General features: G+C 50.2%; 1 protein-coding gene across 2 annotated transcripts in view; it reads left to right on the plus strand.

Moving 5' to 3' along the window:
* The first annotated feature begins 19,391 nt into the window (after window positions 1–19,391).
* The window catches only part of ZFP90 (ZFP90 zinc finger protein), a 35,210-nt gene continuing 33,810 nt past the window's right edge, over window positions 19,392–20,791 (plus strand). For both annotated transcript variants that reach the window (XM_058441141.1, XM_032157736.2), the window contains exon 1: window positions 19,392–19,700. The gene's annotated coding sequence lies outside the window, so the exon portion shown is untranslated. The remainder of the gene's footprint in view (window positions 19,701–20,791) is intronic.

The raw sequence follows: 20,791 nt of genomic DNA on the forward strand, positions 1-20,791 counted from the left end.
CATGAGCCACTGTGCCATGGGGTTCTTAATAGGAGATGGGTCCTTCCAAGGAGAGGCTGGTGTCCGGGCTGTGAGTGGAGGCTCTGCTGCCCTGGTTCTGCCCGGAGGCCCAGTGATGGGCCCAGGGTCCTGTCCAGACTTCCACCCTCACGCTCTTGGTCACCCCATCTTGTCCTCCCACCCATTGAAGTCTCCTATCTTCTCACCCACTCCTCAAGTGCTGTCCTCCACGCCCTGGAAAGCAGGGGCCATCTGTTACAGACACATCCTCAGCCTTCCATCTCCTGCTTTGCAGGTGTCCCCTGCTGGCCACAGCTTCCCCACATCTCCTAGGAGTTGCTGTCCCTTCTCCAGACCCCCCAGTATCCCTAGAAACCATTGCTCCTGTGCCTTTGAACAATCCCACCCCCTTCACACCCCCCGTCCCCACTGCCCCAGTTTTTGAGGCTCCTGCTTGCTGTTGTCCCTTCCCAGCCCTACTCTGGGGCTTGGCTCACTTTTTCTCTCCCCACTTTTTCCCAGGCTGGAGTGCAATGGGCTATCTTGGCTCACTGCAACCTCTGCCTCCCAGGCTTGAACCATCCTCCTGCCTCAGCTTCTCAAATAGCTGGGACCACAGGTGCACACCACTACGCCCGGCTCATTTTTACATTTTTTGTAGAGACAGAGTCTTACTATGTTGCCCAGGCTGGTTTTGAACTCCTGGGCTCAAGCCATCTGCCAGCCTTGGCCTCCCAAAGGGTTGGGATTACAGGCTGGAGCCACCAAGCCCAGTCTGGTTTTTTCTTCTTCTTCTTCTTCTTTTTTTTAGAGACAGAGTCTCACTCTGACTCAGGCTGGAGTACAGTGGCATGATCATGGCTCACTGCAGCCTTGAACTCCTGGCCTCCTACCTTGGCTCCCCAAAGCACTGGGATTACAGGCAGGCACCCAGCCCCTTTCTCAACTCAAGGACCTCCCTTCATCTTGGGTAACTGTGATAGGTAAGAACGACCTATGTCACAGTTCAGGTCACAAACTTCCTTGGTCCCTGTCCAGGTGCTGCCAGGTCCAGCCTGTACAGTCTTGGCCTTTAGAGTGACACCTCTGCCATACCTAGCACCCTGTGTCTCCCTCACCCTTGGCCACCACAGAGGCCACTGGTCCGCAGCCCCAAAGATTTCTTTGTCCCTTCATTTCCGGCTGGATTCTGTGGCCATCCCATTGCCTCCCTCTCGGGCCCCTGAATCCCATGGTCTCCATCCGTCGCCCATGATGCTGCCGTCTAAGGCCTCTGCCTAATGGGGAGCTGTTGCCTGGTGACCCCACCAACCTATCCCAGTGGGAACCCCCGCCCCACAGCCTCTGGCTCCCCAACTCCCACCCCCAGCCTCCATCTCCAGTTCCTAGGTCACAGTGAGACGCCAGTGTAGGCCAGTAAATGTGCAAAACCAGAACTTCATTTCCCACCCCAAACGCCGTTCCTCTCCCCCAGATGCTGGCAGCTGGCAGGGGGCGTCCTCCGAGATCCTCCGGAGAACAGCCCGGCTTGGCTCTGCAAGTTTGCGGTGGGCGGTGAAAGTATCCGCTGACAAACCATCCAACGTCGGTTTGGAAGCCCAAGGTCCCATAAAAAGTGGGACGAAAAAAGACCCGTTGCGAGGGCTGCGCTACGCGTCCAGCCGCCCGCGCTCAAGCTCACTGTCCTTGGGTAAGGGAGAGGGAGGAGGCCCGGGGACTAAGAGGACGCACTCGGATCTGGAGTTCTCCGGCCCGGACACCCACGGGCCACCGCGTCGAGGCAGCGCGAGCCCCGGGCGCCCCCTGGAGGTTGTACGGGCCTCAGCCGAGCAGCGCGGACGGAGGAGGGCGCTGGCGTTAAGAACTACTTGTCAACTAGAAAAACACCCCCCATAAAAAAAACAGTCAAAGGGCCGGGACAGAAGCATTTGAAATGAAACACAAAGGTCGGGCGCGGTGGCTCACGCCTGTAATCCCAGCACTATGGGAAGCTGAGGTGGGCGGATCACAAGGTCAGGAGTTTGAGACCAGCCTGGCCAACATGGTGAAACCCCGTCTCTACTAAAAATACAAAAATTAGCCGGATGTGGTGGCGGGCGCCTGTAATCCCAGCTACTCAGGAGGCAGAGGCAGGAGAATCGCTTGAACCCAGGAGGCGGAGGTTGAGGTTGCAGTGAGCTAAGATCACGCCATTGCACTCCAGCCTGGGCAACAATAGCAAAACTCTGTCTCAAAAAAAAAAAAAAGAAAGAAAAGAAAAGGAAAGGAAAAGAAACACAAATGTCCAATAAAACGTCAAGCTGATATTGACATGGACAGGATCTGTTGCAAGCCCTGGCACAGGACAGACAGCTCCTTTAATCTCATAAACAATGACACTAGGGAGGGGCAGATTGTTCCCATTCTACAGATGAGTAAACTGAGGCACAGAGAGGCTAAGTGACTAGGTCACGGCCACGCAGTAAGTAGCGGGGCCAGAAACTTACCCAACAGCCTGGCACCAAGGCCTATGGCCTTATTCACTACATGAGACCAATTCTTAACATAATGAAAAATATACACTGGCTAAAAACCAAAGTATAAATGGAAACAAATTCATTCAATAAACTGAGAGAATCCCAGATGAGGGATCCTGCACCTATCAATGGGCCAAGCCGGAGTCTGGGTGTGTTTCCATTTGTGCTCCCTTCCAAGGTCCAAGGTCATGCTGTCTTACCAGACCTTGGAGGTACTTGGAGTTCGAAGCAAGCTTCCCTTCTGTGAGCCCCCTTGTCTGTTGGCCTGGGGTAGGAGGGCCAGGCTGTGGCATCCTTTCCTCCAGAGACAGAAGCCTAGAGGCGAGGTTAGTGGGAGGTGGCCGCAGGGAGGTGAGCCCCATTCTTCCCCAGTGCCTGCCATCCTCTTCCTTGCTTTGGCCAAATGGCCATTTCCTGCCCCATGGTCTGGCCTCATGATATCCCTTGTAGATTACACAACTCACTCTCCAAGAGCCGCTGTGTTTTATATGGTGGTGAACTGCTCTGTAGTTCCTGCTGAAAATCTTCTGTTGATTCCTGGGGTCAGCTGGGCTCCTCTGAGTCCTGCTTAGGCCACCTTAAGAAGGGTTGCAGGCTGGGAGCAGTGGCTCACACCTGTAATCCCAGCACTTTGGGATTAGGCCGAAGTGGGAGGATCACTTGAGACCAGGAGTTCAAGATCAGCCTGGCCAACTTGGCAAAACCTCATCTCTACTACAAATACAGACATTAGCCAGGCCTGGTCATGCGCAGCTGAAGTCCCAGCTACTCACCTGGGAGGCAGGAGAATCGCTTGAGCGTGGGAGGCAGAGGTTGCAGTGAGCGGAGATGGTGCCACTGCACTCCAGCCTGGGTGACAGAGTGAAACCCTATTTCAGAAAAAAATAAAATAAATTTTAAAATAAGCAAATAAAAATCAGCTGAGCATGGTGGTATGTGCCTGTGGTCCCAGCTACTTGGGAGGCTGAGGTGGGAGGATCCTTTGAATGCAGGAAGTTGAGGCTGCAGCGAGCTTTGTTAGTGCCACTGCACTCCAGCCTGAGTAACAGAGCAAGACCCTGTCTCAAAAAAAAAATAAAGAAATAAAAACTTTTTTAAAAAGAAGGGCTGAGCTTGCTTTCAAGATGAGTGCAACAAACTGGTCCAGACAGAGCTGGATCAGAGTGAGGCCCACTCTAGGGGCCAGCTGGTTACTCTGGCGCTCTCCCAGAGTCACGTGGTCTCTCTCTGACCTCTCTCTCTCCCCCTTTCAATGCCTGCATAAGTCGCTAACCTCCTCATTGCTGGAGTTCCTCATTCATGTTCCTAAGCCAGTTCATCTGTTTTCCGCCAGGGCACATGATACATCTCTGGATTGGCCGCCTTGGGTCCTGGTTCCCTTGGGGTCTAATCAGCAAGGCCAAGAAGGGAGGGCACTGAGGTGGCCGGCAGGAGACTGTCCCTTCAGCGGGTACCGTGGGTGATGCACTGCACCATTAGATGGTCAGCTACAATCCTAGACTCTTCTTCCTGTTTATTCATGCTTGAGTTTCATTTGTTGACCTTTGTTATGGTTGCCTAGAGGTCTTTTAAGGGTACTTAAAAATGTCTTAGGTACCCACCCTGGTTCACTGTAGAGGCTGCTACCCAGAAACTTGGCAAGAGAGAATCATTCACAGTTAAACAAACAGGAAGTCATTTCTTCCTCCTTCTTTAGTCTCACCTTTCATTTAGAAAAAAGTAGGGAGACCATATTTAATAACCACCATCCATTAGATTAGATCAACGGGCTCCAAATAGTGCATTTCTTCTAGAAACAGTATCTCCTGGTCTCACAGGAGAGCATGTGGTCAGGAGGAAATTGAATAAAGCCTTTTAATCAGCCACAGTAGTATTTGAATCATTTAATTTAGAATCTGACAACCACAAATTATTTTTCTGGCCAATTTTAGCCAACCAGGAGAGCTAAGCCAGTCCAACTCATGCTTAATAAATCACCCTCTTGCCTTATGGTGGCTAGTTTGGGGAAGAGGTTTTACTGAGGCTTTTCAGAAATAATCAACAACAGGCCGGGCGTCTGTAATCCCAGTACTTTGGGAGGCTGAGGCGGGTGGATCACCTGAGGTCAGGAGTTCGAGACAAGCCTGGCCCTCAAGGTGGAACCATGTCTCTACTAAAAGCACAAAAATTAGTCAGGCATGGTGGTGCACACCTGTAATCTCAGCTACGAGGGAGGCTGAGGCTGGAGAATCTCTTGAACCCAGGAGGCAGAGCTTGCGGTGAGCTGAGATTGTACCATTGCACTTCAGCCTGGGCGACAGAGCAAGAATCTGTCTCACAGAAAACAAACAAACAAACAAACAAAGTAATCAAAAACAATCTCCCACTCCATGTGTGTCTGACATGAATTCTTTGACACATTTCTTTCCCATCTCTCTGTGGCTACAGAGTGAACCCTTGGGGTGGAGAGAGTCAGGACATGTGGCAAGGAGCTGTCATCTCTGCCGCTTGTGCTTTTTATTCCTGGCTCCAAGTTCTCATGGACACGAAAACAAGTCAAATCAAATTAGACACCAGACATACACTGTCTCATGGCAGCTCACCCATTGCCGCCTCAGACTTCTGAACACCTGCTGAAACTCTTTCACTGGAAAAAACGAAAGAGGAGCTTCAAAAAATAACACCCATTGGACACCCCATATGTGGCCTCTATTGGAGTCACATTAACTCACCTGTGAAGTCTTGTTAAAGGGCAAAATGCAAGACTCTTCCTTCAGAAATAGTCCAATGTCAGCTGGGCGCGGTGGCTCATGCCTGTAATCCTAGCACTTTGGGAGGCTGAGGCAGGCAGATCAGTTGAGGTCAGGAGTTCGAGACCAGCCTAGCCAACATGGCGAAACCCCATCTCTACTAAAAATACAAAAGTTAGCCAGGCATGATGGCACATGTCCATAATCCCAGCTACTTGGGAGGCTGAGGCAGGAGAATCGATCGAACCCGGGAGGCGGAGTTTGCAGTGAGCCGAGATTGCGCCACTGCACTCCAGTCTGGGTGACAAAGCAAGACTGTGTCTCAAAAAAAAAAAAAAAAGGAAAAGAAAAAAGAAATAGGCCAATGTCAGCTGCATCTAAGCCGCTGGCAGACGTTTCTTCTGACCTCCAGGCACTTGTGGCTGGGCTCAGAAAAACCCGTGAGACTTCAGTCCATCCCTACTGCAAATGACAGCCATGTGTCTGCACTAGGTGGGTGCTCATAGGCCAGCCTGCCCATTTTCATCCATCTATTTCAAGGGAACAAAATGGCAGAAAGGAGGCTGGGGATACAAGCCAGGACCTGTGGTCTTTTTGGGGGCCCATTGCATTCTTGAAGGTACAGTACCCATAAGTAAGTGGCATTAAGAAAGGAAGAATCCAGTTCATACAAGAAATCTTAAATTTTTCAAGAAATCTAGGTTTTTAGAATTTCTATCTTGGTTAGGGATGTGTTGATGTGAAACCAGAACCACCCACAGCCAAGTTTACAAAGGGAATGGTGTCCCTGCAGAGACCCAGGGGAATCTCTGGGAGGGAGCCTGAGGGTAAGAGCCTTGCCAGGCCTCCTGGGAACTGTCCAGTTGCAGGTAGCATCCCCCTGGCACCGGGCCTGGAAGGGCTCACCTGTCTCTTGGCCCTGGGCACCCTCTTCCCTGCAGACAGACTCTTGGTTCTTGCTCCCTGCAAAACTCGAGCTCACTGAAACAAGGCTCTGAGTTTATCAGTTCTGGTCATGACACTTGACCCAGTGTTCGAGGGGGTCTTCAAGAGACAGAGTAGCTGGGTGTGGTGCATGCCTGTAGTCCCAGCTAACCTAGGAGGCCAAGGCAGGAGAATAACTTGAGCCCAAGAGTTCAAGGCCAGCCTGGGCAACATAGTGAGAAATCTTCTCAAAAAGAGAGTGAAGGCTGGGCGTGGTGGCAGACACACACCTGTAATCCCAGCACTTTGGGAGACCAAGGTGAGTAGATCATCTGAGGTCAGGAGTTTGAGACCAGCCTGGCCAACGTGGTGAAACCCTGTCTCTACTAAAAATACAAAGATTAGCCTGGCATGGTGGCATGTGACTATACTCCCAGCTACTCAGGAGGCTTAGGCAGGAAAATCGCTTGAACCCGAGATGCGGAAGTTGCAGTGAGCTGAGATCGCGCCACTGCAACTCCAGCCTCTGGGTAACAGAGCGAGACCCCCTCTCAAAAAACAAAACAAAACAAACAAACAACAACAAAAACAAAACAAAACCAAACAAAAAAACCACACACACGCCCAGAGAGAGAAAGACAGAGAGCCTCACGCACGCTTGTAGAAGTCCTGGTTGCCACAGTGCCACAGTCCTAGAGACATCTATCAAAAGGCCCCACCCAGAGCCTCCTCAGAGGGCATCTAAGCAACTGCCTATACTTAAGAATAGAGGTGTGACTGAGATCTGAAGGAGGGCTGCTGTCTTTGTTTTGGTTGCTATAACAAAATAACCATAAACTGGGCAGCTTATATGCAACAAAAATTGACTTCTCACAGTTCTGGAGGCTGAGAAATCCACAATCATGTTATCAGCAGAGTCGGTGTCTAGTGAGGGTCTGCTTTCCAGTTCATAGATGGCGCCTTCTCCTTGTGTCCTCATGTGGCGGAAGGGGTGAGCTAGCTCTCTGGAACCTTTCTTGTAAGGGCGCTAATCCCCCGCATGAGTGCGCTCCAACTCTATGACCTAATCACCTCCCAAAGACGCCCACCTCCTAATACAATCACATTGGTGAATTGTGGAGGGACATAAATATTCAGCCCATGGCAGCTGCTGACGCCCGCTCCTAAAGCCCCTTGACACCACCTGTTGGCACCACCACTGCCTACACCCCCCAAATGCCAGGCCTGACTTTTCCAATCAACCTTGACTCTTGTCACTTACTCCTTGGACCCCTTTCTTAATTTCTGGTCCTGAGACATAGAACACAAAGAACAAGAGCTCTTCTCTCTCAGGGTTGTTGTGAAAATTAAATGAAATAAGAGTTTAAGAGCATAAATTGGGAAATAATAAAGATAATAGATTGACCTAGATGCAATTGGAGATCATAGAAAATATAGATGAATGTAGACTGGAGATAGGATCTTGTTCTAGAAAGATGCATAGGTTTTGAATTGACACAAGAATAAAGTACATTTTAGGCCAGGCACAATGGCTCACACCTCTAATCCCTACACTTTGAGAGGTGGGGGTGGGAGGATCACATGAGACCAGTTGTTCAAGACCAGCCTGGGCAAATAGTGAGATCCCATCTCTACAAAAACACTTTTAAAAAATTAGCCAGGTGTGGTGTTGCACACTCATAGTCCCATCTACTCAAGAGGCTGAGGCAGGAGGATCACTTGAGCCCAGGAGTTTGAGGCTACAGTGAGCTATGATTGTACCACTGCACTCCTGCCTGGGTGACAGAGGGACACCCCTATCTCTTAAAAAAAAGAAAAAAGAAAACAAATTAGCTGGGCATGGTGGCACCAGACTGTAGTCTCAGCTTCTCGGGAGGCTGAGGTGGGAAGATCTCTTGAGCCTAGGAGGTTGAGGTTGCAGTGAGCTGTGATCGTGCCACTTCACTCAGCCTGGGCAACAGAATGAGGCCCTGTTTCAAAAAATAAATTAATTAAATAAAGTGCATTTATTTAAAGAAAGAAATTAAATGAGATAATACATGTATAGTCCTACAAACGTGACTCATAAAATATAACTATAAAACAATTTCTATTTGTCTCACTTTGTCCTTTAAACTGACCCTATGGAGTTTCTTTTCCCTTTGTCCCTCAATGAAATTTAGGCTAAGTCCCCTGACAACCCCTTCTTCACCCCTTAGCCCAGGAGTAACCTTCAGCTTCTTTCTGCCAATGTCTTTTTGTTCCTCCCGGGAGGCTTTTTTTTTTTTTTTTTTTTTTTTGAGACAGAGTCTTGCTCTATTGCCCAGGCTGGAGTGTAGCAGCACAATCTTGGCACACTGCAGCCTTGGCCTCTGGGTTCAAGTGATTCTCCTGCCTTGGCCTCCTAGGTAGCTGGGGTTTCAGGCGCCCGCCACAATGCCTGGCTAATTTTTGTATTTTTAGTAGAGACGGGGTTTCACTATGTTGGCCAGGCTGGTCTCGAGCACCTGACCTCATGTGATCCGCCCGCCTCAGCCTCCCAAAGTGCTGGGATTACAGGCGTGAGCCACCGCGCCCAGCCAAAATGTGCCTTTCTGATCTCTACCAACTACCTCCAGGGAGAATAATGTTCCCCTGGCTATACTGTGAGAATGGGTGTGCCAGAGAGGAGACGGGTACCCCAGCCAGCTCTGGGAATGTGGTGGGTCTGGCAGTGTCCCAAGCAGGCACTGAACAATTCCCACATTGGCTACTCTGCCAGATATTTTGTCCCTTTAAGGATTTACTCATTGATCCCACTGAGAGAAGAATTGTGAGGCCACTTGCTCAGTGTGACCAAAGGGGCTACAGAAGTGCCAGGTCAGGAGACAGAATGAAAACCACACCCCAGAAAACAGAAGAGGAGGAGGCTGGGGAGGAAGGCGGTGGGTGGGTTGGGGACAGGGAGGACCCTGAAGTCAGTTGCCTTGGGGAGAAACCCAGGGTCTGAAGGTAACACAGACACTCTGTCCCTGGGGGGAGGGGTCTGGATCCCATTCTCCAAGTGGCCTGGGAGGAGACAGATGGCCTGGGAAGGCGAGGCAGTGCCCTAGGAACAGCCACACCAGCAAGCTTATCTCAGATGATTAAATGGCAGCAGATAAATTTAACTAAACGTGAGTAATGGGGACAGAAAGGGGAAGTGAAGAGAAATAGAATATTTTAGCAACATAAGGAAATGAGAAGAAAATGACTTTGCAATGAAAAGTCAAACTTCTGTGCCTGGAGGAGATGTAATCTGGTCGTTGCAGGCCCAGGAGAGGGGGGAAGTCTGTAGTTATTTCAAGCAAATTTTAATTCACTTTAATTTAATAACATAGACCAAATACCTTTGAGACAGTGGCAGGGGCAGAACTGGAAATCAGAGAGTGCCAGCCCTGTGAACTGAGGTGTTTCTTATTTGTTTTTTGCAAGGAGAAGCTGTACTTACATTCATTCATTCATTAACCCATTCATTCAGGGCATGAATATTAAAGGCTGAGGATTAATAAAATATACAACTCAGCTTCCCCCTGGCTCATAGGAGATCCTGGCCAGCTAGGAAGACCGACAAATGAACAGAAAGTTGCAGTGTAGGGGCCAGGTGTGGTGGCTTATATTTGTAATCCCAACACTTTGGGAGGCCAGTGTGAGAGGATAACATGAGGCCAGTTAAAGACCAGCCTGGGCAACAAGCAAGATCCCATCTCTACAAAAAATACAAAAATTAACCGGGCATAGTGGGACACGCCTGTTGTCCTAGCTACATGGGAGGCTGAGGCAGGAGGATTGGTTGAGCCCAGGAATTCAAGGCTGCAGTGAGTTATGATTTCACCACTGCACCACAGCCTGAGCAACAGAGTGAGGCCCTGTCTCAAAAAAAAAAAAAAGTTGCAATGTAAGGCCACATCCTGGGCCTAATACCAGGTGTTCAGTAGAAGTTTGTGGAATAAATACAGGATTGAAAGGGTGGTTTTGGAAGGTGCCAGAAAGAGTGAATATCTAGCTGGGTCTTTTTCTTTTTGAGATGGAGCCTCGCTGTGTCGCTCAGGCTGGAGTGCTATGGCGCAATCTCGCTCACTGCAACCTTGACTCCTGGGTTCAAGCGATTCTCCAGCCTCTGCCTCCCAAAGTGCTGGGATTACAGGCATAAGCCACTGCGCCCAGCCTTCTTGCTGGGTCTTGAAGGATGAATAAACTCACCAGGAAGGCAAGTAAGTCCAGGGCACATCCAGGGACTGCCTGTGACAAGGGGAAAAGGATCACGTGTAACAAGGGGATGCTGGTTACATTTGTTGGGCTGGGGAAGGTTGCCCAGGGAATGGGGACAGGGTGAGAAGAGGAAAAGGGCAAGGAGGGGCCCTGATGAGGAGTGACACTCAGGAAGGCAGACTCTGAAGAGAAGTCCTCCCCCACCCCTCAAGCCATCACTGAGATCTCTACTCCAGCCCAGCGCCTACTCATCCTTCAAGGCTCAAGCATCACTTCCTCCAGGAAGCCTTTCTGCCCAGCTCAGGCTGTGGTCCTCCCCCTTCCACGTGGTGCTCCCAGCACACTGCGCCACCAACTTTGTGACTGCCCACCTCCAGTCCTGTATTGGGTTGGCTTGTCTATATGCTTGCCCGTCTCCCATTTGAGGCTGTATGCCCAGTTCTGGTGATGCTGCCCCACCCCATGCACTAGTGTCTCCCTGGATTCCGGCCGGGCTGTGCTGCCTATTGGATTCCATCAAGCAGATGCATGAGGCCTGTAAGGAAAAGTGGATCCCAAAGCTAGAGTCTGAGTCAAGGGTCGCTGGGGGTGGGGTGTGGAGGGGAGGTTGGCCGAAGGAAGAGTATTTTACTCCACATCACGTAAGATTTTCACACTCATTGCCAGGCGCAGTGGCTCACGCCTGTAATCCCAGCACTCTGGGAGGCCGAGGCGGGTTGATCTTTTGAGGTCAGGATTTCGAGATCAGCCTGGCCAATATGGTGAAACTCCAGCTTTACTAAAAATACAAAAATTAGCCAGGCCTGGTGGTGCACCCCTGTAGCCCAGCTACTCTGGAGGCTGAGGCAGGAGAATCGCTTGAACCCGGGAGGTGGAAGTTGCAGTGAGCCAAGATAGTGCCATTGCACTCCAGCCTGGGCGACAGAGCGAGACTGTCTCAGAAAAAAATAATAATAAATTGCACTCTCTCTTCTTTTTTTGTTTTGTTTTGTTTTGTTTTTTGTTTTGAGACGGTCTCTCTGTCGCCCAGGCTGGAGTGCAGTGGCATGATCTCGGCTCACTGCAGCCTCTGCCTCCCGGGTTCAAGCGATTCTCCTGCCTCAGCCTCCCAAGTAACTGGTATTACAGCGCCCACCACTACACCCGGCTAATTTTTGTATTTTTAGTAGAGACGGGGTTTCACCATGTTGGCCAGGCTGGATAATCCACCCACCTCGGCCTCCCAAAGTGCTGGGATTACAGGCGTGAGCCACCGCGCCCGGCCAGACTTTTACACTCTCGAGAGGGACTTTGGAAGTGCCGTGGGTGACAGCCCTTGTGAAGTCCCCAGGACCCTAGCTGGAAGGGATGGATAATTAGAGCTGTTGTGCCTGGGTGACAAAGCCAGAGAAGCCTGGTCCCTGGCCGAGAAACCGAAATGGCTGGAGAGGTGGGGCGGGTGGCCAGGCTCAGGGTAGTGAGAAGCAATACGGAGGCCAGGTAAGAGAGCCGCCCCCTCTCTGGACACGGCTGCAGGTGAAATACGCCGCCCGAGGGAAAGGAAAGAACTGCAGGTTCCATAAGTGTCCGCTAGGGGGCTACCGAGGCTACACCAGCTGGGTCACCATGGTAACTGCGGAGCTGCGGCTGTGTTGTCCCCATGCGGTGGCGGAGAGGTACCAAGAACGCCCCAGGCGCGGCGTATCAGACGCTGAGGCGGGGGGGGGTGGAGGGGGTGGCGGCGCGGGGGTCTGTGGCCATCAGCCCCAGGCGGGCCGTGAGCCCAGGCCAAGGTCCAGGCAGAGATGAAGGACCCAGCTGACTTTCACCTTCGTGTTTTCTCACCTCTGCTCAGGTCACACCTTCACTGGTTGAACTGGACTTAGCAGTTGTGGTAGAAAAAATTAAAATGGTGTTTCGGATCAGCGAAAACAGCTCCTGCATTGTACAGATGAAATAGCAACCCAGAGAGGGAAAGGCACTTGGAGATCACACAACAGCAGACCTGGAAACAGGGCGAAGAGAAAGTGGAACAGAATGGAAGAAAGCAAAGCAAATGAGCAAAGCCCAGTCAAGCAATGTGTTCACTTTATTATTATTATTGTTATTATTATTAATATTTTGAGACAGGGTCTCACTCTGTCGCCCAGGCTAGAGTGCTGTGGTGCAATCATAACTCACTGCAGCCTCAAACCTCGAACTCCTGGGCTCAAGCCGTCCTTTCACCTTAGCCTTCCTCCTGTAGCTGAGACTACAGGCTCATGCTACCATGCCCAGCAAATTTTTGTATTTTTTGTAGAGACAAGCTCTTGCTTTTTTGCCCCGGCTGGTCTCGAACTCCTGACATCATGTGATCCTCCGGACTCAGCTTCCCAAAGTGCTGGGATTAAAGGTTCAAGCCACTTCACTCGACATTCTATTTTTTAAATTACCACTTTTGAATTTAAATAGTTTTAAGTGTAAGCTTTTTCCTGGTGAATTTAAGAAGACATAATGCTACAATGCAACTTAAGAATCCCTCCAGCAGATGACAGGCATCTTTTCCTTCCTATACCACATTCTTCCTCCTCCAACTAGTGTCTTTCTCTCTCTGGGCTTTAGTTTCATCTATACAATGAAGGAGCTGTCTTAGCTCTTCTCAAAACCCATTACTCTTTATAATAAAGCAAAGCCTTCTGTGGTCCTACACTTTGGGAGGCCGAGGCGGGTGGATCAGGAGGTCAGGAGTTTGAGATCAGCCTGGCCAACATGGTGAAACCCCCATCTCTACCAAAAATACAAAAATTAGCTGGGCATGGTGGTGGGCACCTGTAATCCCAGCTACTCGGGAGGCTGAGGCAGGAAAATCACTTGAAACCAGAAGGTGGAGGTTGCAGTGAGCCGAGATTGCGCCACTGCACTCCAATCTGGGTGAAAGAGTGAAACTTCATCTCAAAATAAATAAATAAATAAATAAAGCCAAGCTTTTATGTCATAAGCTTAGCTCAGTTAACTCAGCACACATTTCGTGGGCACCCAAGTGGGTAAGTTCCTCTTACAGACAGAACCTGCTGGGCTGTCAAATGTCTCTAACTGGGCCCCTGGCAGGCCCAGCCACAGGACAATCTAGACCAGGTTCTTGGATCCATGTATCTGGTTGTAATGTTGGAGGACATCAGCCATGAACAAAAACTATCTCGGCTATAATATTTGCAAGTTAATTAATTTGCAAGTTTATTTAAAAATTCAGATACAAGGCTGGGTGCCGTGGCTCATGCCTGTAATCCCAGCACTTTGGGTGGCCAAGGTGGGCGGATCACTTGAGTTCAAGAGTTTGAGACCAACCTGGCCGACATGGTGAAACCCCACCTCTACTAAAAATACAAAAATTAGCCAGGTGTGGTGGTGGGCACCTGTAATCCCAGCTACTCGGGAGGCTGAGACAGAGGAATCGATTGAACCTGGGAGGTGGAGGTGGCAGTGAGCTCAGATCGCGCCACCACACTCCAGCCTGGCGACAGAGCAAGACTCCATCTCAAATAAATAAATAAATTCAGATACAAACGTAATTCAATAAATATAGCATGAGAATAATCTTGTTTAATTTTTAATTTTTTTTGGAGACAAGGTCTCACTCTGTGGCCCAGGCTGGAGTGCACTGGCGTGATCTTGGCTCACTGCAACCTCTGCCTCCCGGGTTCAAGTGATTCTTGTGCCTCAGCCTCCCAAGTAGCTGGGACTACAGTTGCATACCACGAGGCCCAGTTAATTTTTGTAGTTTTAGTAGAGATAGGGTTTCGCCATGCTGGCCAGGCTGGTCTCAAACTCCTGGGCTCAAGCAATCTGCCCGCCTCAGCCTCCCAAAGTGCTGGGATTACAGGCATGAGCCACCGCACCTTGCCCAGTTTTGTTTAATTTCTAGTCCCTCACTCTTTCTCTGCCCTCCTCCTCTATCCTGTCCTTGGCTCATTTTGTCCTCTTTCTTTCTTTCGTTCTTTCTTTCTTTCTTTCTTTCTCTTTCTTTTTTTTTGAGATGGAGTCTTGCTCTGTTGCCCAGGCTGGAGTGCAGTGGCATGATTGCAAACAGCCACCAGGCCAGGCTATTTTTTTATATTTTTAGTAGAGATGGGGTTTCGCCATGTTGGCCAGGCTTGTCTCGAACTCCTGGCCTCAAGCGATCTGCCCACCTCAGCTTCTCAAAGTGCTGGGATTACAGACGTGAGCCACCATGCCCGGCCTTGTCCACTTTTTTTTCTCTAAGCACAGTCCTCTGCTTGGCTGCAAAAACCGTCAGATGCCATCTGTGTCTTGAATGGCTGTGTGGGATCAGTCCCCTCCCCACAGCCAGCCACATCCCAGGGTCATTGAATATCCTCGTCTCAGGGGCACAGAGGTATCTGGGGAAAGCCTTGCCTGGGTGGACATTCATGACTTCAAGCCCATGAGGAAAGCCTGGGATAAAAGAGACCAGGCCAAAGGGTGAGGGCAAACATGGGATGCTAGGGTGTCCGGAGTTGGTTCCCACTGGTGGGTTCGTGGTCTCGCTGACTTCAAGAATGGAGCCGCAGACCTTCACAGTGAGTGTTACAGCTCTTAAAGATGGCACGGACCCAAAGAGTGAGCAGTAGCAAGGTTTATTGTCAAGAGCAAAAGGACAAAGCTTCCTTGGTGTTAAAGGGGACCACTGCTGCTGGCTGAAGGGGGTGGCCAGCTTTTATTCCCTTATTTGTCTTCTCCCGTGTTCCGTTTTTGTCCTATCAGAGTGCCCCTTTCTCAGTCCTCCCTGTGATTGACTGGTTTTAGGATCCTGCTGATTGGTGCGTTTTACAATCCTCTTGTAAGACAGAAAAGTTCTCCAAATCCCCACTCGACCCAGGAAGTCCAGCTGGCTTCACCTCTCACTCAGGTACTCCTGGGGCCCATCCATCAACTGACAAAGGGACAGGTGACTGGCCTGAGCAGGGCCTCTCTGGGAAAAGCCAGGTGGCTGAACTGGAGCCCAGTGTGAGGTCTCCTGACTGCTGACCCTTGTTACCCACAGGGACTACATCGCCTTGAGGTGACACCACTTGGCTCTGGCCTGAGTCACCCCAGTTGAGATGAATCAAGAGTGTGTGGAAGGTTGGGTACAGCTGCTGATGCCTGTAATCTCAGCACTTTGGGAGGCAGAGGCAGGAGGATCACTTGAGCCCAGCAGTTTAAGACCAGCCTGGGCAATATAACGAGACCCCATTTCTATATAAATGAAAATATATAAAAAATAAAGGGTTTGTAGAGCCCTTCAGATTGGCCTAGGGTGGCAGAACACTAGAGGAACTCAGACAGCTGGGGCTACTAGGTGCTCAGTTAACTTTTGTTGAACTGAAAGTCATTTCCTGGGGCTTGTGGAGATGTCAGACCTATCAGACATCACCACAGGGTGTCTGTGACAAGGCGCCAGATGGTCACAGCTCACTGTGTGGGTCTGGGAGACTGAGTGCCTTTTTTTTGTTGTTGTTATCTGCCCTCCCCAACATATATCTGAATAAGAAACTTTAATTAGGCTGAACTAATGACAAACTGTGGTACAGTTTTCCATACAATGCAATTGCATTCCATACAATAGCATAGTATTCAGCAATAAAAGGGAATCTATTAATACTCATGATGACTTGGATGGACTTCAAGAGTGTTATTCTGAGTAAAAAGTAAATACAATCTTAAATGCTCATATACTGCATGGTTTCATTTATATAACATTTAAAAGTAACAGAGATTTTAAAAGTATAGAGATGGAGAATAAAGGTGTCATGGATTAGAGAAGGAGCTAGAAAGGGTAACACCATAAGAGAGTAGCCCAGGCTGGGCGCAGTGGCTCACTCCTGTAATACCAGCACTTTGGGAGGCCGAGGTGGCCGGATCACAAGGTCAGGAGATCAAGACCATTTTGGCCAACATGGTAAAACCCCGTCTCTACTAAAATACAAAAAATTAGCTGGTCGTGGTGGCGTGCACCTGTAGTCCCAGCTATTCAGGAGGCTGAGGCAGGGGAATCGCTTGAACCCGGGAGGCGGATGTTGCAGTGAGCTGAGATCGCGCCATTGCACTCCAGCCTGGGCGACAGGGCAAGACCCCATCTCAAAAAAAAAAAAAAAAAAAGAGAGAATAGCTCAAAGGGAGTTTCTCTGTGGTAACAGGAGCTTTGTATCTTAAATTTACAATGGTTCTATTAATATATACACATGATAAGGTGCCATAGAATTATAAACAAAGACATAAAAAATATATGCAAAGCAGGCAAAAATCCAAGTAAGGTCTTTAGATAAATATATTGTGCCAATATAAATTTCCTGATTTTGAGAATGTACTAGAGTTATGTAAGGTGCCACCACTGAGGGAAACTGGGTGATGGGTACATGGGACCTCTTTGTTCTACTTTCGTACTTCTTGTGAGTCTAACATTAAAATCAAAAGTGTAACAAAATCTGTACTAGCTTTATTCTGCTTTGAATATTTTGAGTTCGGGGGTGGCTAGTGTTATGGAGTATTATCCAGGACTCTGGTTGCAGCAGTCAAAGAACCCATTTTATTTATTTATTTGTTGACTTTATTTATTTATTTATATTTAAGACAGAGTCTCCCTCTGTCGCCCAGGCTGGAGTGCAGTGGCACGATCTCGGCTCACTGCAGCCTCTGCCTCTCAAAGCGATTCCCCTGCCTCAGCCTCCAGAGTAGCTGAGATTACAGGCGCACACCACCACGTCCAGCTAATTTTTTGTATTTTTAGTAGAGACGGGGTTTCACCATGTTGGCCAGGCTGGTCTCTAACTCCTGACCTCAGGTGATCCACCCGCCTCAGCCTCCCAAAGTGCTGGGATTACAGATGTGAGCCACCACGCCCGGCCAGAGAACCTATTTTAAACAGGCATAGGACAAAACAGGAAGAAATTATTGGCGCATATAATTAAACTGTGAAACTAGCAGGGCTAGAGCTGCACGCAGGGCCAGCTAACTTGGGACTGGCACAAAGAGAACTCTCTCTCTCTCTGCCACCTCCTCTCCCTTCCCTCCTCCCATCCCCCTCTCCCATCTCCTCCTCTCCCATCCCTCATCTCTTCCTCCCCTCTCTCTTCTCAGCCTGCACTCTGGACTCCTCTCTGTGTGTTGGCTTCCAATCCTCACAGACCTGCTACAATCTAGGGGGAAATGCTTCCTTCTATAGAGCATCTACATAAAACATCCAGAGGGAAGCATCTGATTGGCCTGCTTTGGGTCACATGGAGTCTGTGATTGACCGCATCACCAGAACTTCATAGAGGAGGAAGAAGAACTGCCCCTAAAGGAAGAGGGTGCTCTTACTGAGAGATGAGGGAAGGGATGCTGGGTGGGTGGGTGGGGTAGGGGGGAGATCCCCATTACAACATATAAAATAGGTAAACGTACATATTGATTAATAGAAAATTAGTTCCTAAATCTATTGGGTATAAGAAAACAATTTTCTAACGCAGTTCAGGTTCTGGTCTGGTGGCTTGCACACACAGTGTTGGTCATCAGACCAGCGCCAGCCAGTCTCTCAACCACAGAGGGGCATGAAAGCCCTGGAGAAGAACGACGCTGAGCCTACATGGTCAGAGGCAGGCCAGAAGGGACCCTGGAGGGTCCTTGAAGACAGAATCACCAGAGGCTCAACTGTGACATGGGAGGGTATACAGCTCCGGGGACAGTGGCTTCTTGGATCCTGGATGACACTTGGTGTCAGAGTGGGCTTGGCAAGCTTCTTAAATTCTCTGAACTTGTTACCCCAAGTGTCAAATGGGGATAAGAATATCTACCTGACAGGTTGTTAAATTCAGTTAAGATAATGTATGTGAAGTGCCTCGCACGGTCCCCTGCCGGTATTGCTGCTATGCGGTTGGCTTTACAGCAGTAGTGCGTCGCAGAGGACGGCAGGTGGCGCTCGAGCTCCAGCAGTTTTGAGATGCATGCCCTGGAAGGCGGAGGCAAAGCAGGCGCCTGGTGTCAGTAGAGGAAAGGTAGTCGGGGTGCTAGGACACGCTTTCGCTAGGTCGAAAGCGGGTGGGCGCGCATCTCGGCTTCCAACCCCGCAGAGGGGGTCAGAAGCTACCCAGGCCCCACTTAGCGGTTCAGCCTTGTTTTCCCGTCAGGGGACCCGGGTTCCCTATTGCTCTGGGAATCGCAGGTTCTCCGGCTTAACAGAAGCGGATCTGGCTACATTCGCTGAGTCCCATCTCTTCTCACGGTTTTCGTGGAAATCAGAGGGTGGGGCACTTTAATGAACGTTTTAAGTCACCGGAAGTTGGATATTCTTGTGTTATGGGGGAGGCCCCAGCCAGAAGGCTGGACCCACGCCGGGCCGAGTGAGGAACTGGAGGTCCAATCCACGTGGATGTTAATGTTTTCTTTTCTTTTCTTTCTTTTTTTTTTTTTTAGAGACAGGGTATCGCTCTGTCACCCAGGCTGGAATGCTGTGTCACGACCATAGCTCACTGCAACCTCAATCTCCTGAATTCAAGCGATACTCCTGCCTCAGCCTCACAAGTAGCTGGGCCACCACACCTGGCTAATTTGTTTGTTTGCTTCTGTTTTTGTTGTTGTTGTTGTAGAGACGGGGGTGGGGGGTGGTCTCAGTGTGTTCCCCAGGCTGGTCTCAAACTCCTGGGCTCAAGCGATCCATCCGCCTCGGCCTCTCAAAGTGTTGGGATTACAGGTGTGAGCCACCAAGCCCGATCCCTCGTAGATGTTTTTGTTTTTTAATTTTTGTGGGTACACAGTAGGTGTATATATTTATGGGGTCTATGAGATGTTTTGATGCAGACATGCAACGTTAAATAAGCACATCATGGAGAATGGGGTCCTCGTGGATATGAAAGATAGAGCAGGCAACAAGGAAGGCATTTGACGTTAACGACGGGTCCCTGATGCTCTCCCAGGCTGGGTTAGGAGTAGGTCCCGCTGAATGCCTCATCCTCCGCCCTCCAAGCCCAGGAGCGCCCTCTTGCCCACCGGGGCGCGGGGTTTGAAGAGGCTTTGAGGCACTACTCGGGCATCTGGAGACTTCTGCCAGTCTCTCTGGTCCCGCCCCTGGGTTCCTGGTTTCCAGTGGACGTGCGAGTCGGTCTTTTCTGCCTTCGAACTCTTGAGTAGCTAGCAGAACCCGGAGGAGCTCTCAGAACCCCAGGCCGTTGTCATGGAGACAACGCGCCGAACTACGTGGCTCGTGATTGGCTGGGAGGTACGCCCCCGCCCTCCCCTTCCAGCCCGTGGCTCGGCGGCTTACAGGGAGGTGAGGACCCGCGGAAGAAAATGGCTGCTGGCTTTTAGCACCTGAGGAATTCTGCGCATTGCAACCCGACGACAACTGCCAGTACGGAGTCTGGCTGCCCGACCCCCTGCCGCAGGTGCTGTGCGAGGCGCCTCCCCTGCAACTAGGCTGCTGCTTCCCTCCCGGCGCCTCCGCCCCCAGCCCCGAGCGCGGACCTGGAGCGGAGAGGAGGGGTCGGTGTCTCGAACCCAGGGCCGCAGTCGAGGGGCGCGCGTCGTTGCTCTGGGACTCACTGCCGACCAACCCCCATTCCTCAGGGGCTTGGCCCCTTTCCCAAGGCTCCGGACGTAGAGCCTGGGCGGGGCCCCCTCCCCAGCAGCAGTCAGCGGACCTGCACGAGTCAAACTCCACTTCTGGTGCGCCTGGGACCTTGGTTCGCTGGGTTGAGAGCTTAGGGGTGGTTCTGGTTGGGGTGGCGTTTTGGAACTGTGAGCAAGAGCCGATGAATTCCCCCGAGTGTGTGTTTTCGTGTGTGTCTCCCTCTGTGCAGAAATCCGAGCCGACCACTAGAGCTCTGTGAATGGGGAGAGCCTCACCCTCCAAAATGTCCCGTTGGTCCCCTCTCACATAGCAATTCCGGGTTTTATAAATAATAATCTTTGAGACCGGGTGCGATGGCTCACGCCTGTAATCCCAGCACCCTGGGAGGAGAGGCGGGCGGGTCACTTGAGCCCAAGTTGGAGTACAGTGGAGCCAAAAGTGTAAACAACCCAAATGCCCACCAACTGATGAATGACTAGACAGAATTTGATATATCCATATAATCATATATTATTCAGCAATACAAAGGAATGCGTTGCTGATACGGGCTACAACATGGATGAACCTCAGAAGCACTACTGTTACAGGAAAGCGGTCCCTATCCAGACCCCAAGGGAGGGCTCTTGGCTCTCTCGCAAGAAAGAATTTAGGGCGAGGTCCACAGTGCAAAGCAAAAGCAAGTTTATTAAGAAAGTAAAGGAATAAAAGAATGCCTACGCCATAAACAGAGGGCTGCTGGTTGCCCATGTTAATGGTTATTTCTTGATGATATGCTAAACAAGGGGTGGATTATTTATGCCTCCCCTTTTTAGACCATTTGGGGTAACTTCCTGATGTTGTCATGGCATTTGTAAACTCTTATGGCGCTTTTG

The sequence above is a fragment of the Hylobates moloch genome, unplaced genomic scaffold, assembly GCF_009828535.3.
Source record: "Hylobates moloch isolate HMO894 unplaced genomic scaffold, HMol_V3 SCAFFOLD_6, whole genome shotgun sequence".
Classification (NCBI taxonomy): domain Eukaryota; kingdom Metazoa; phylum Chordata; class Mammalia; order Primates; family Hylobatidae; genus Hylobates; species Hylobates moloch.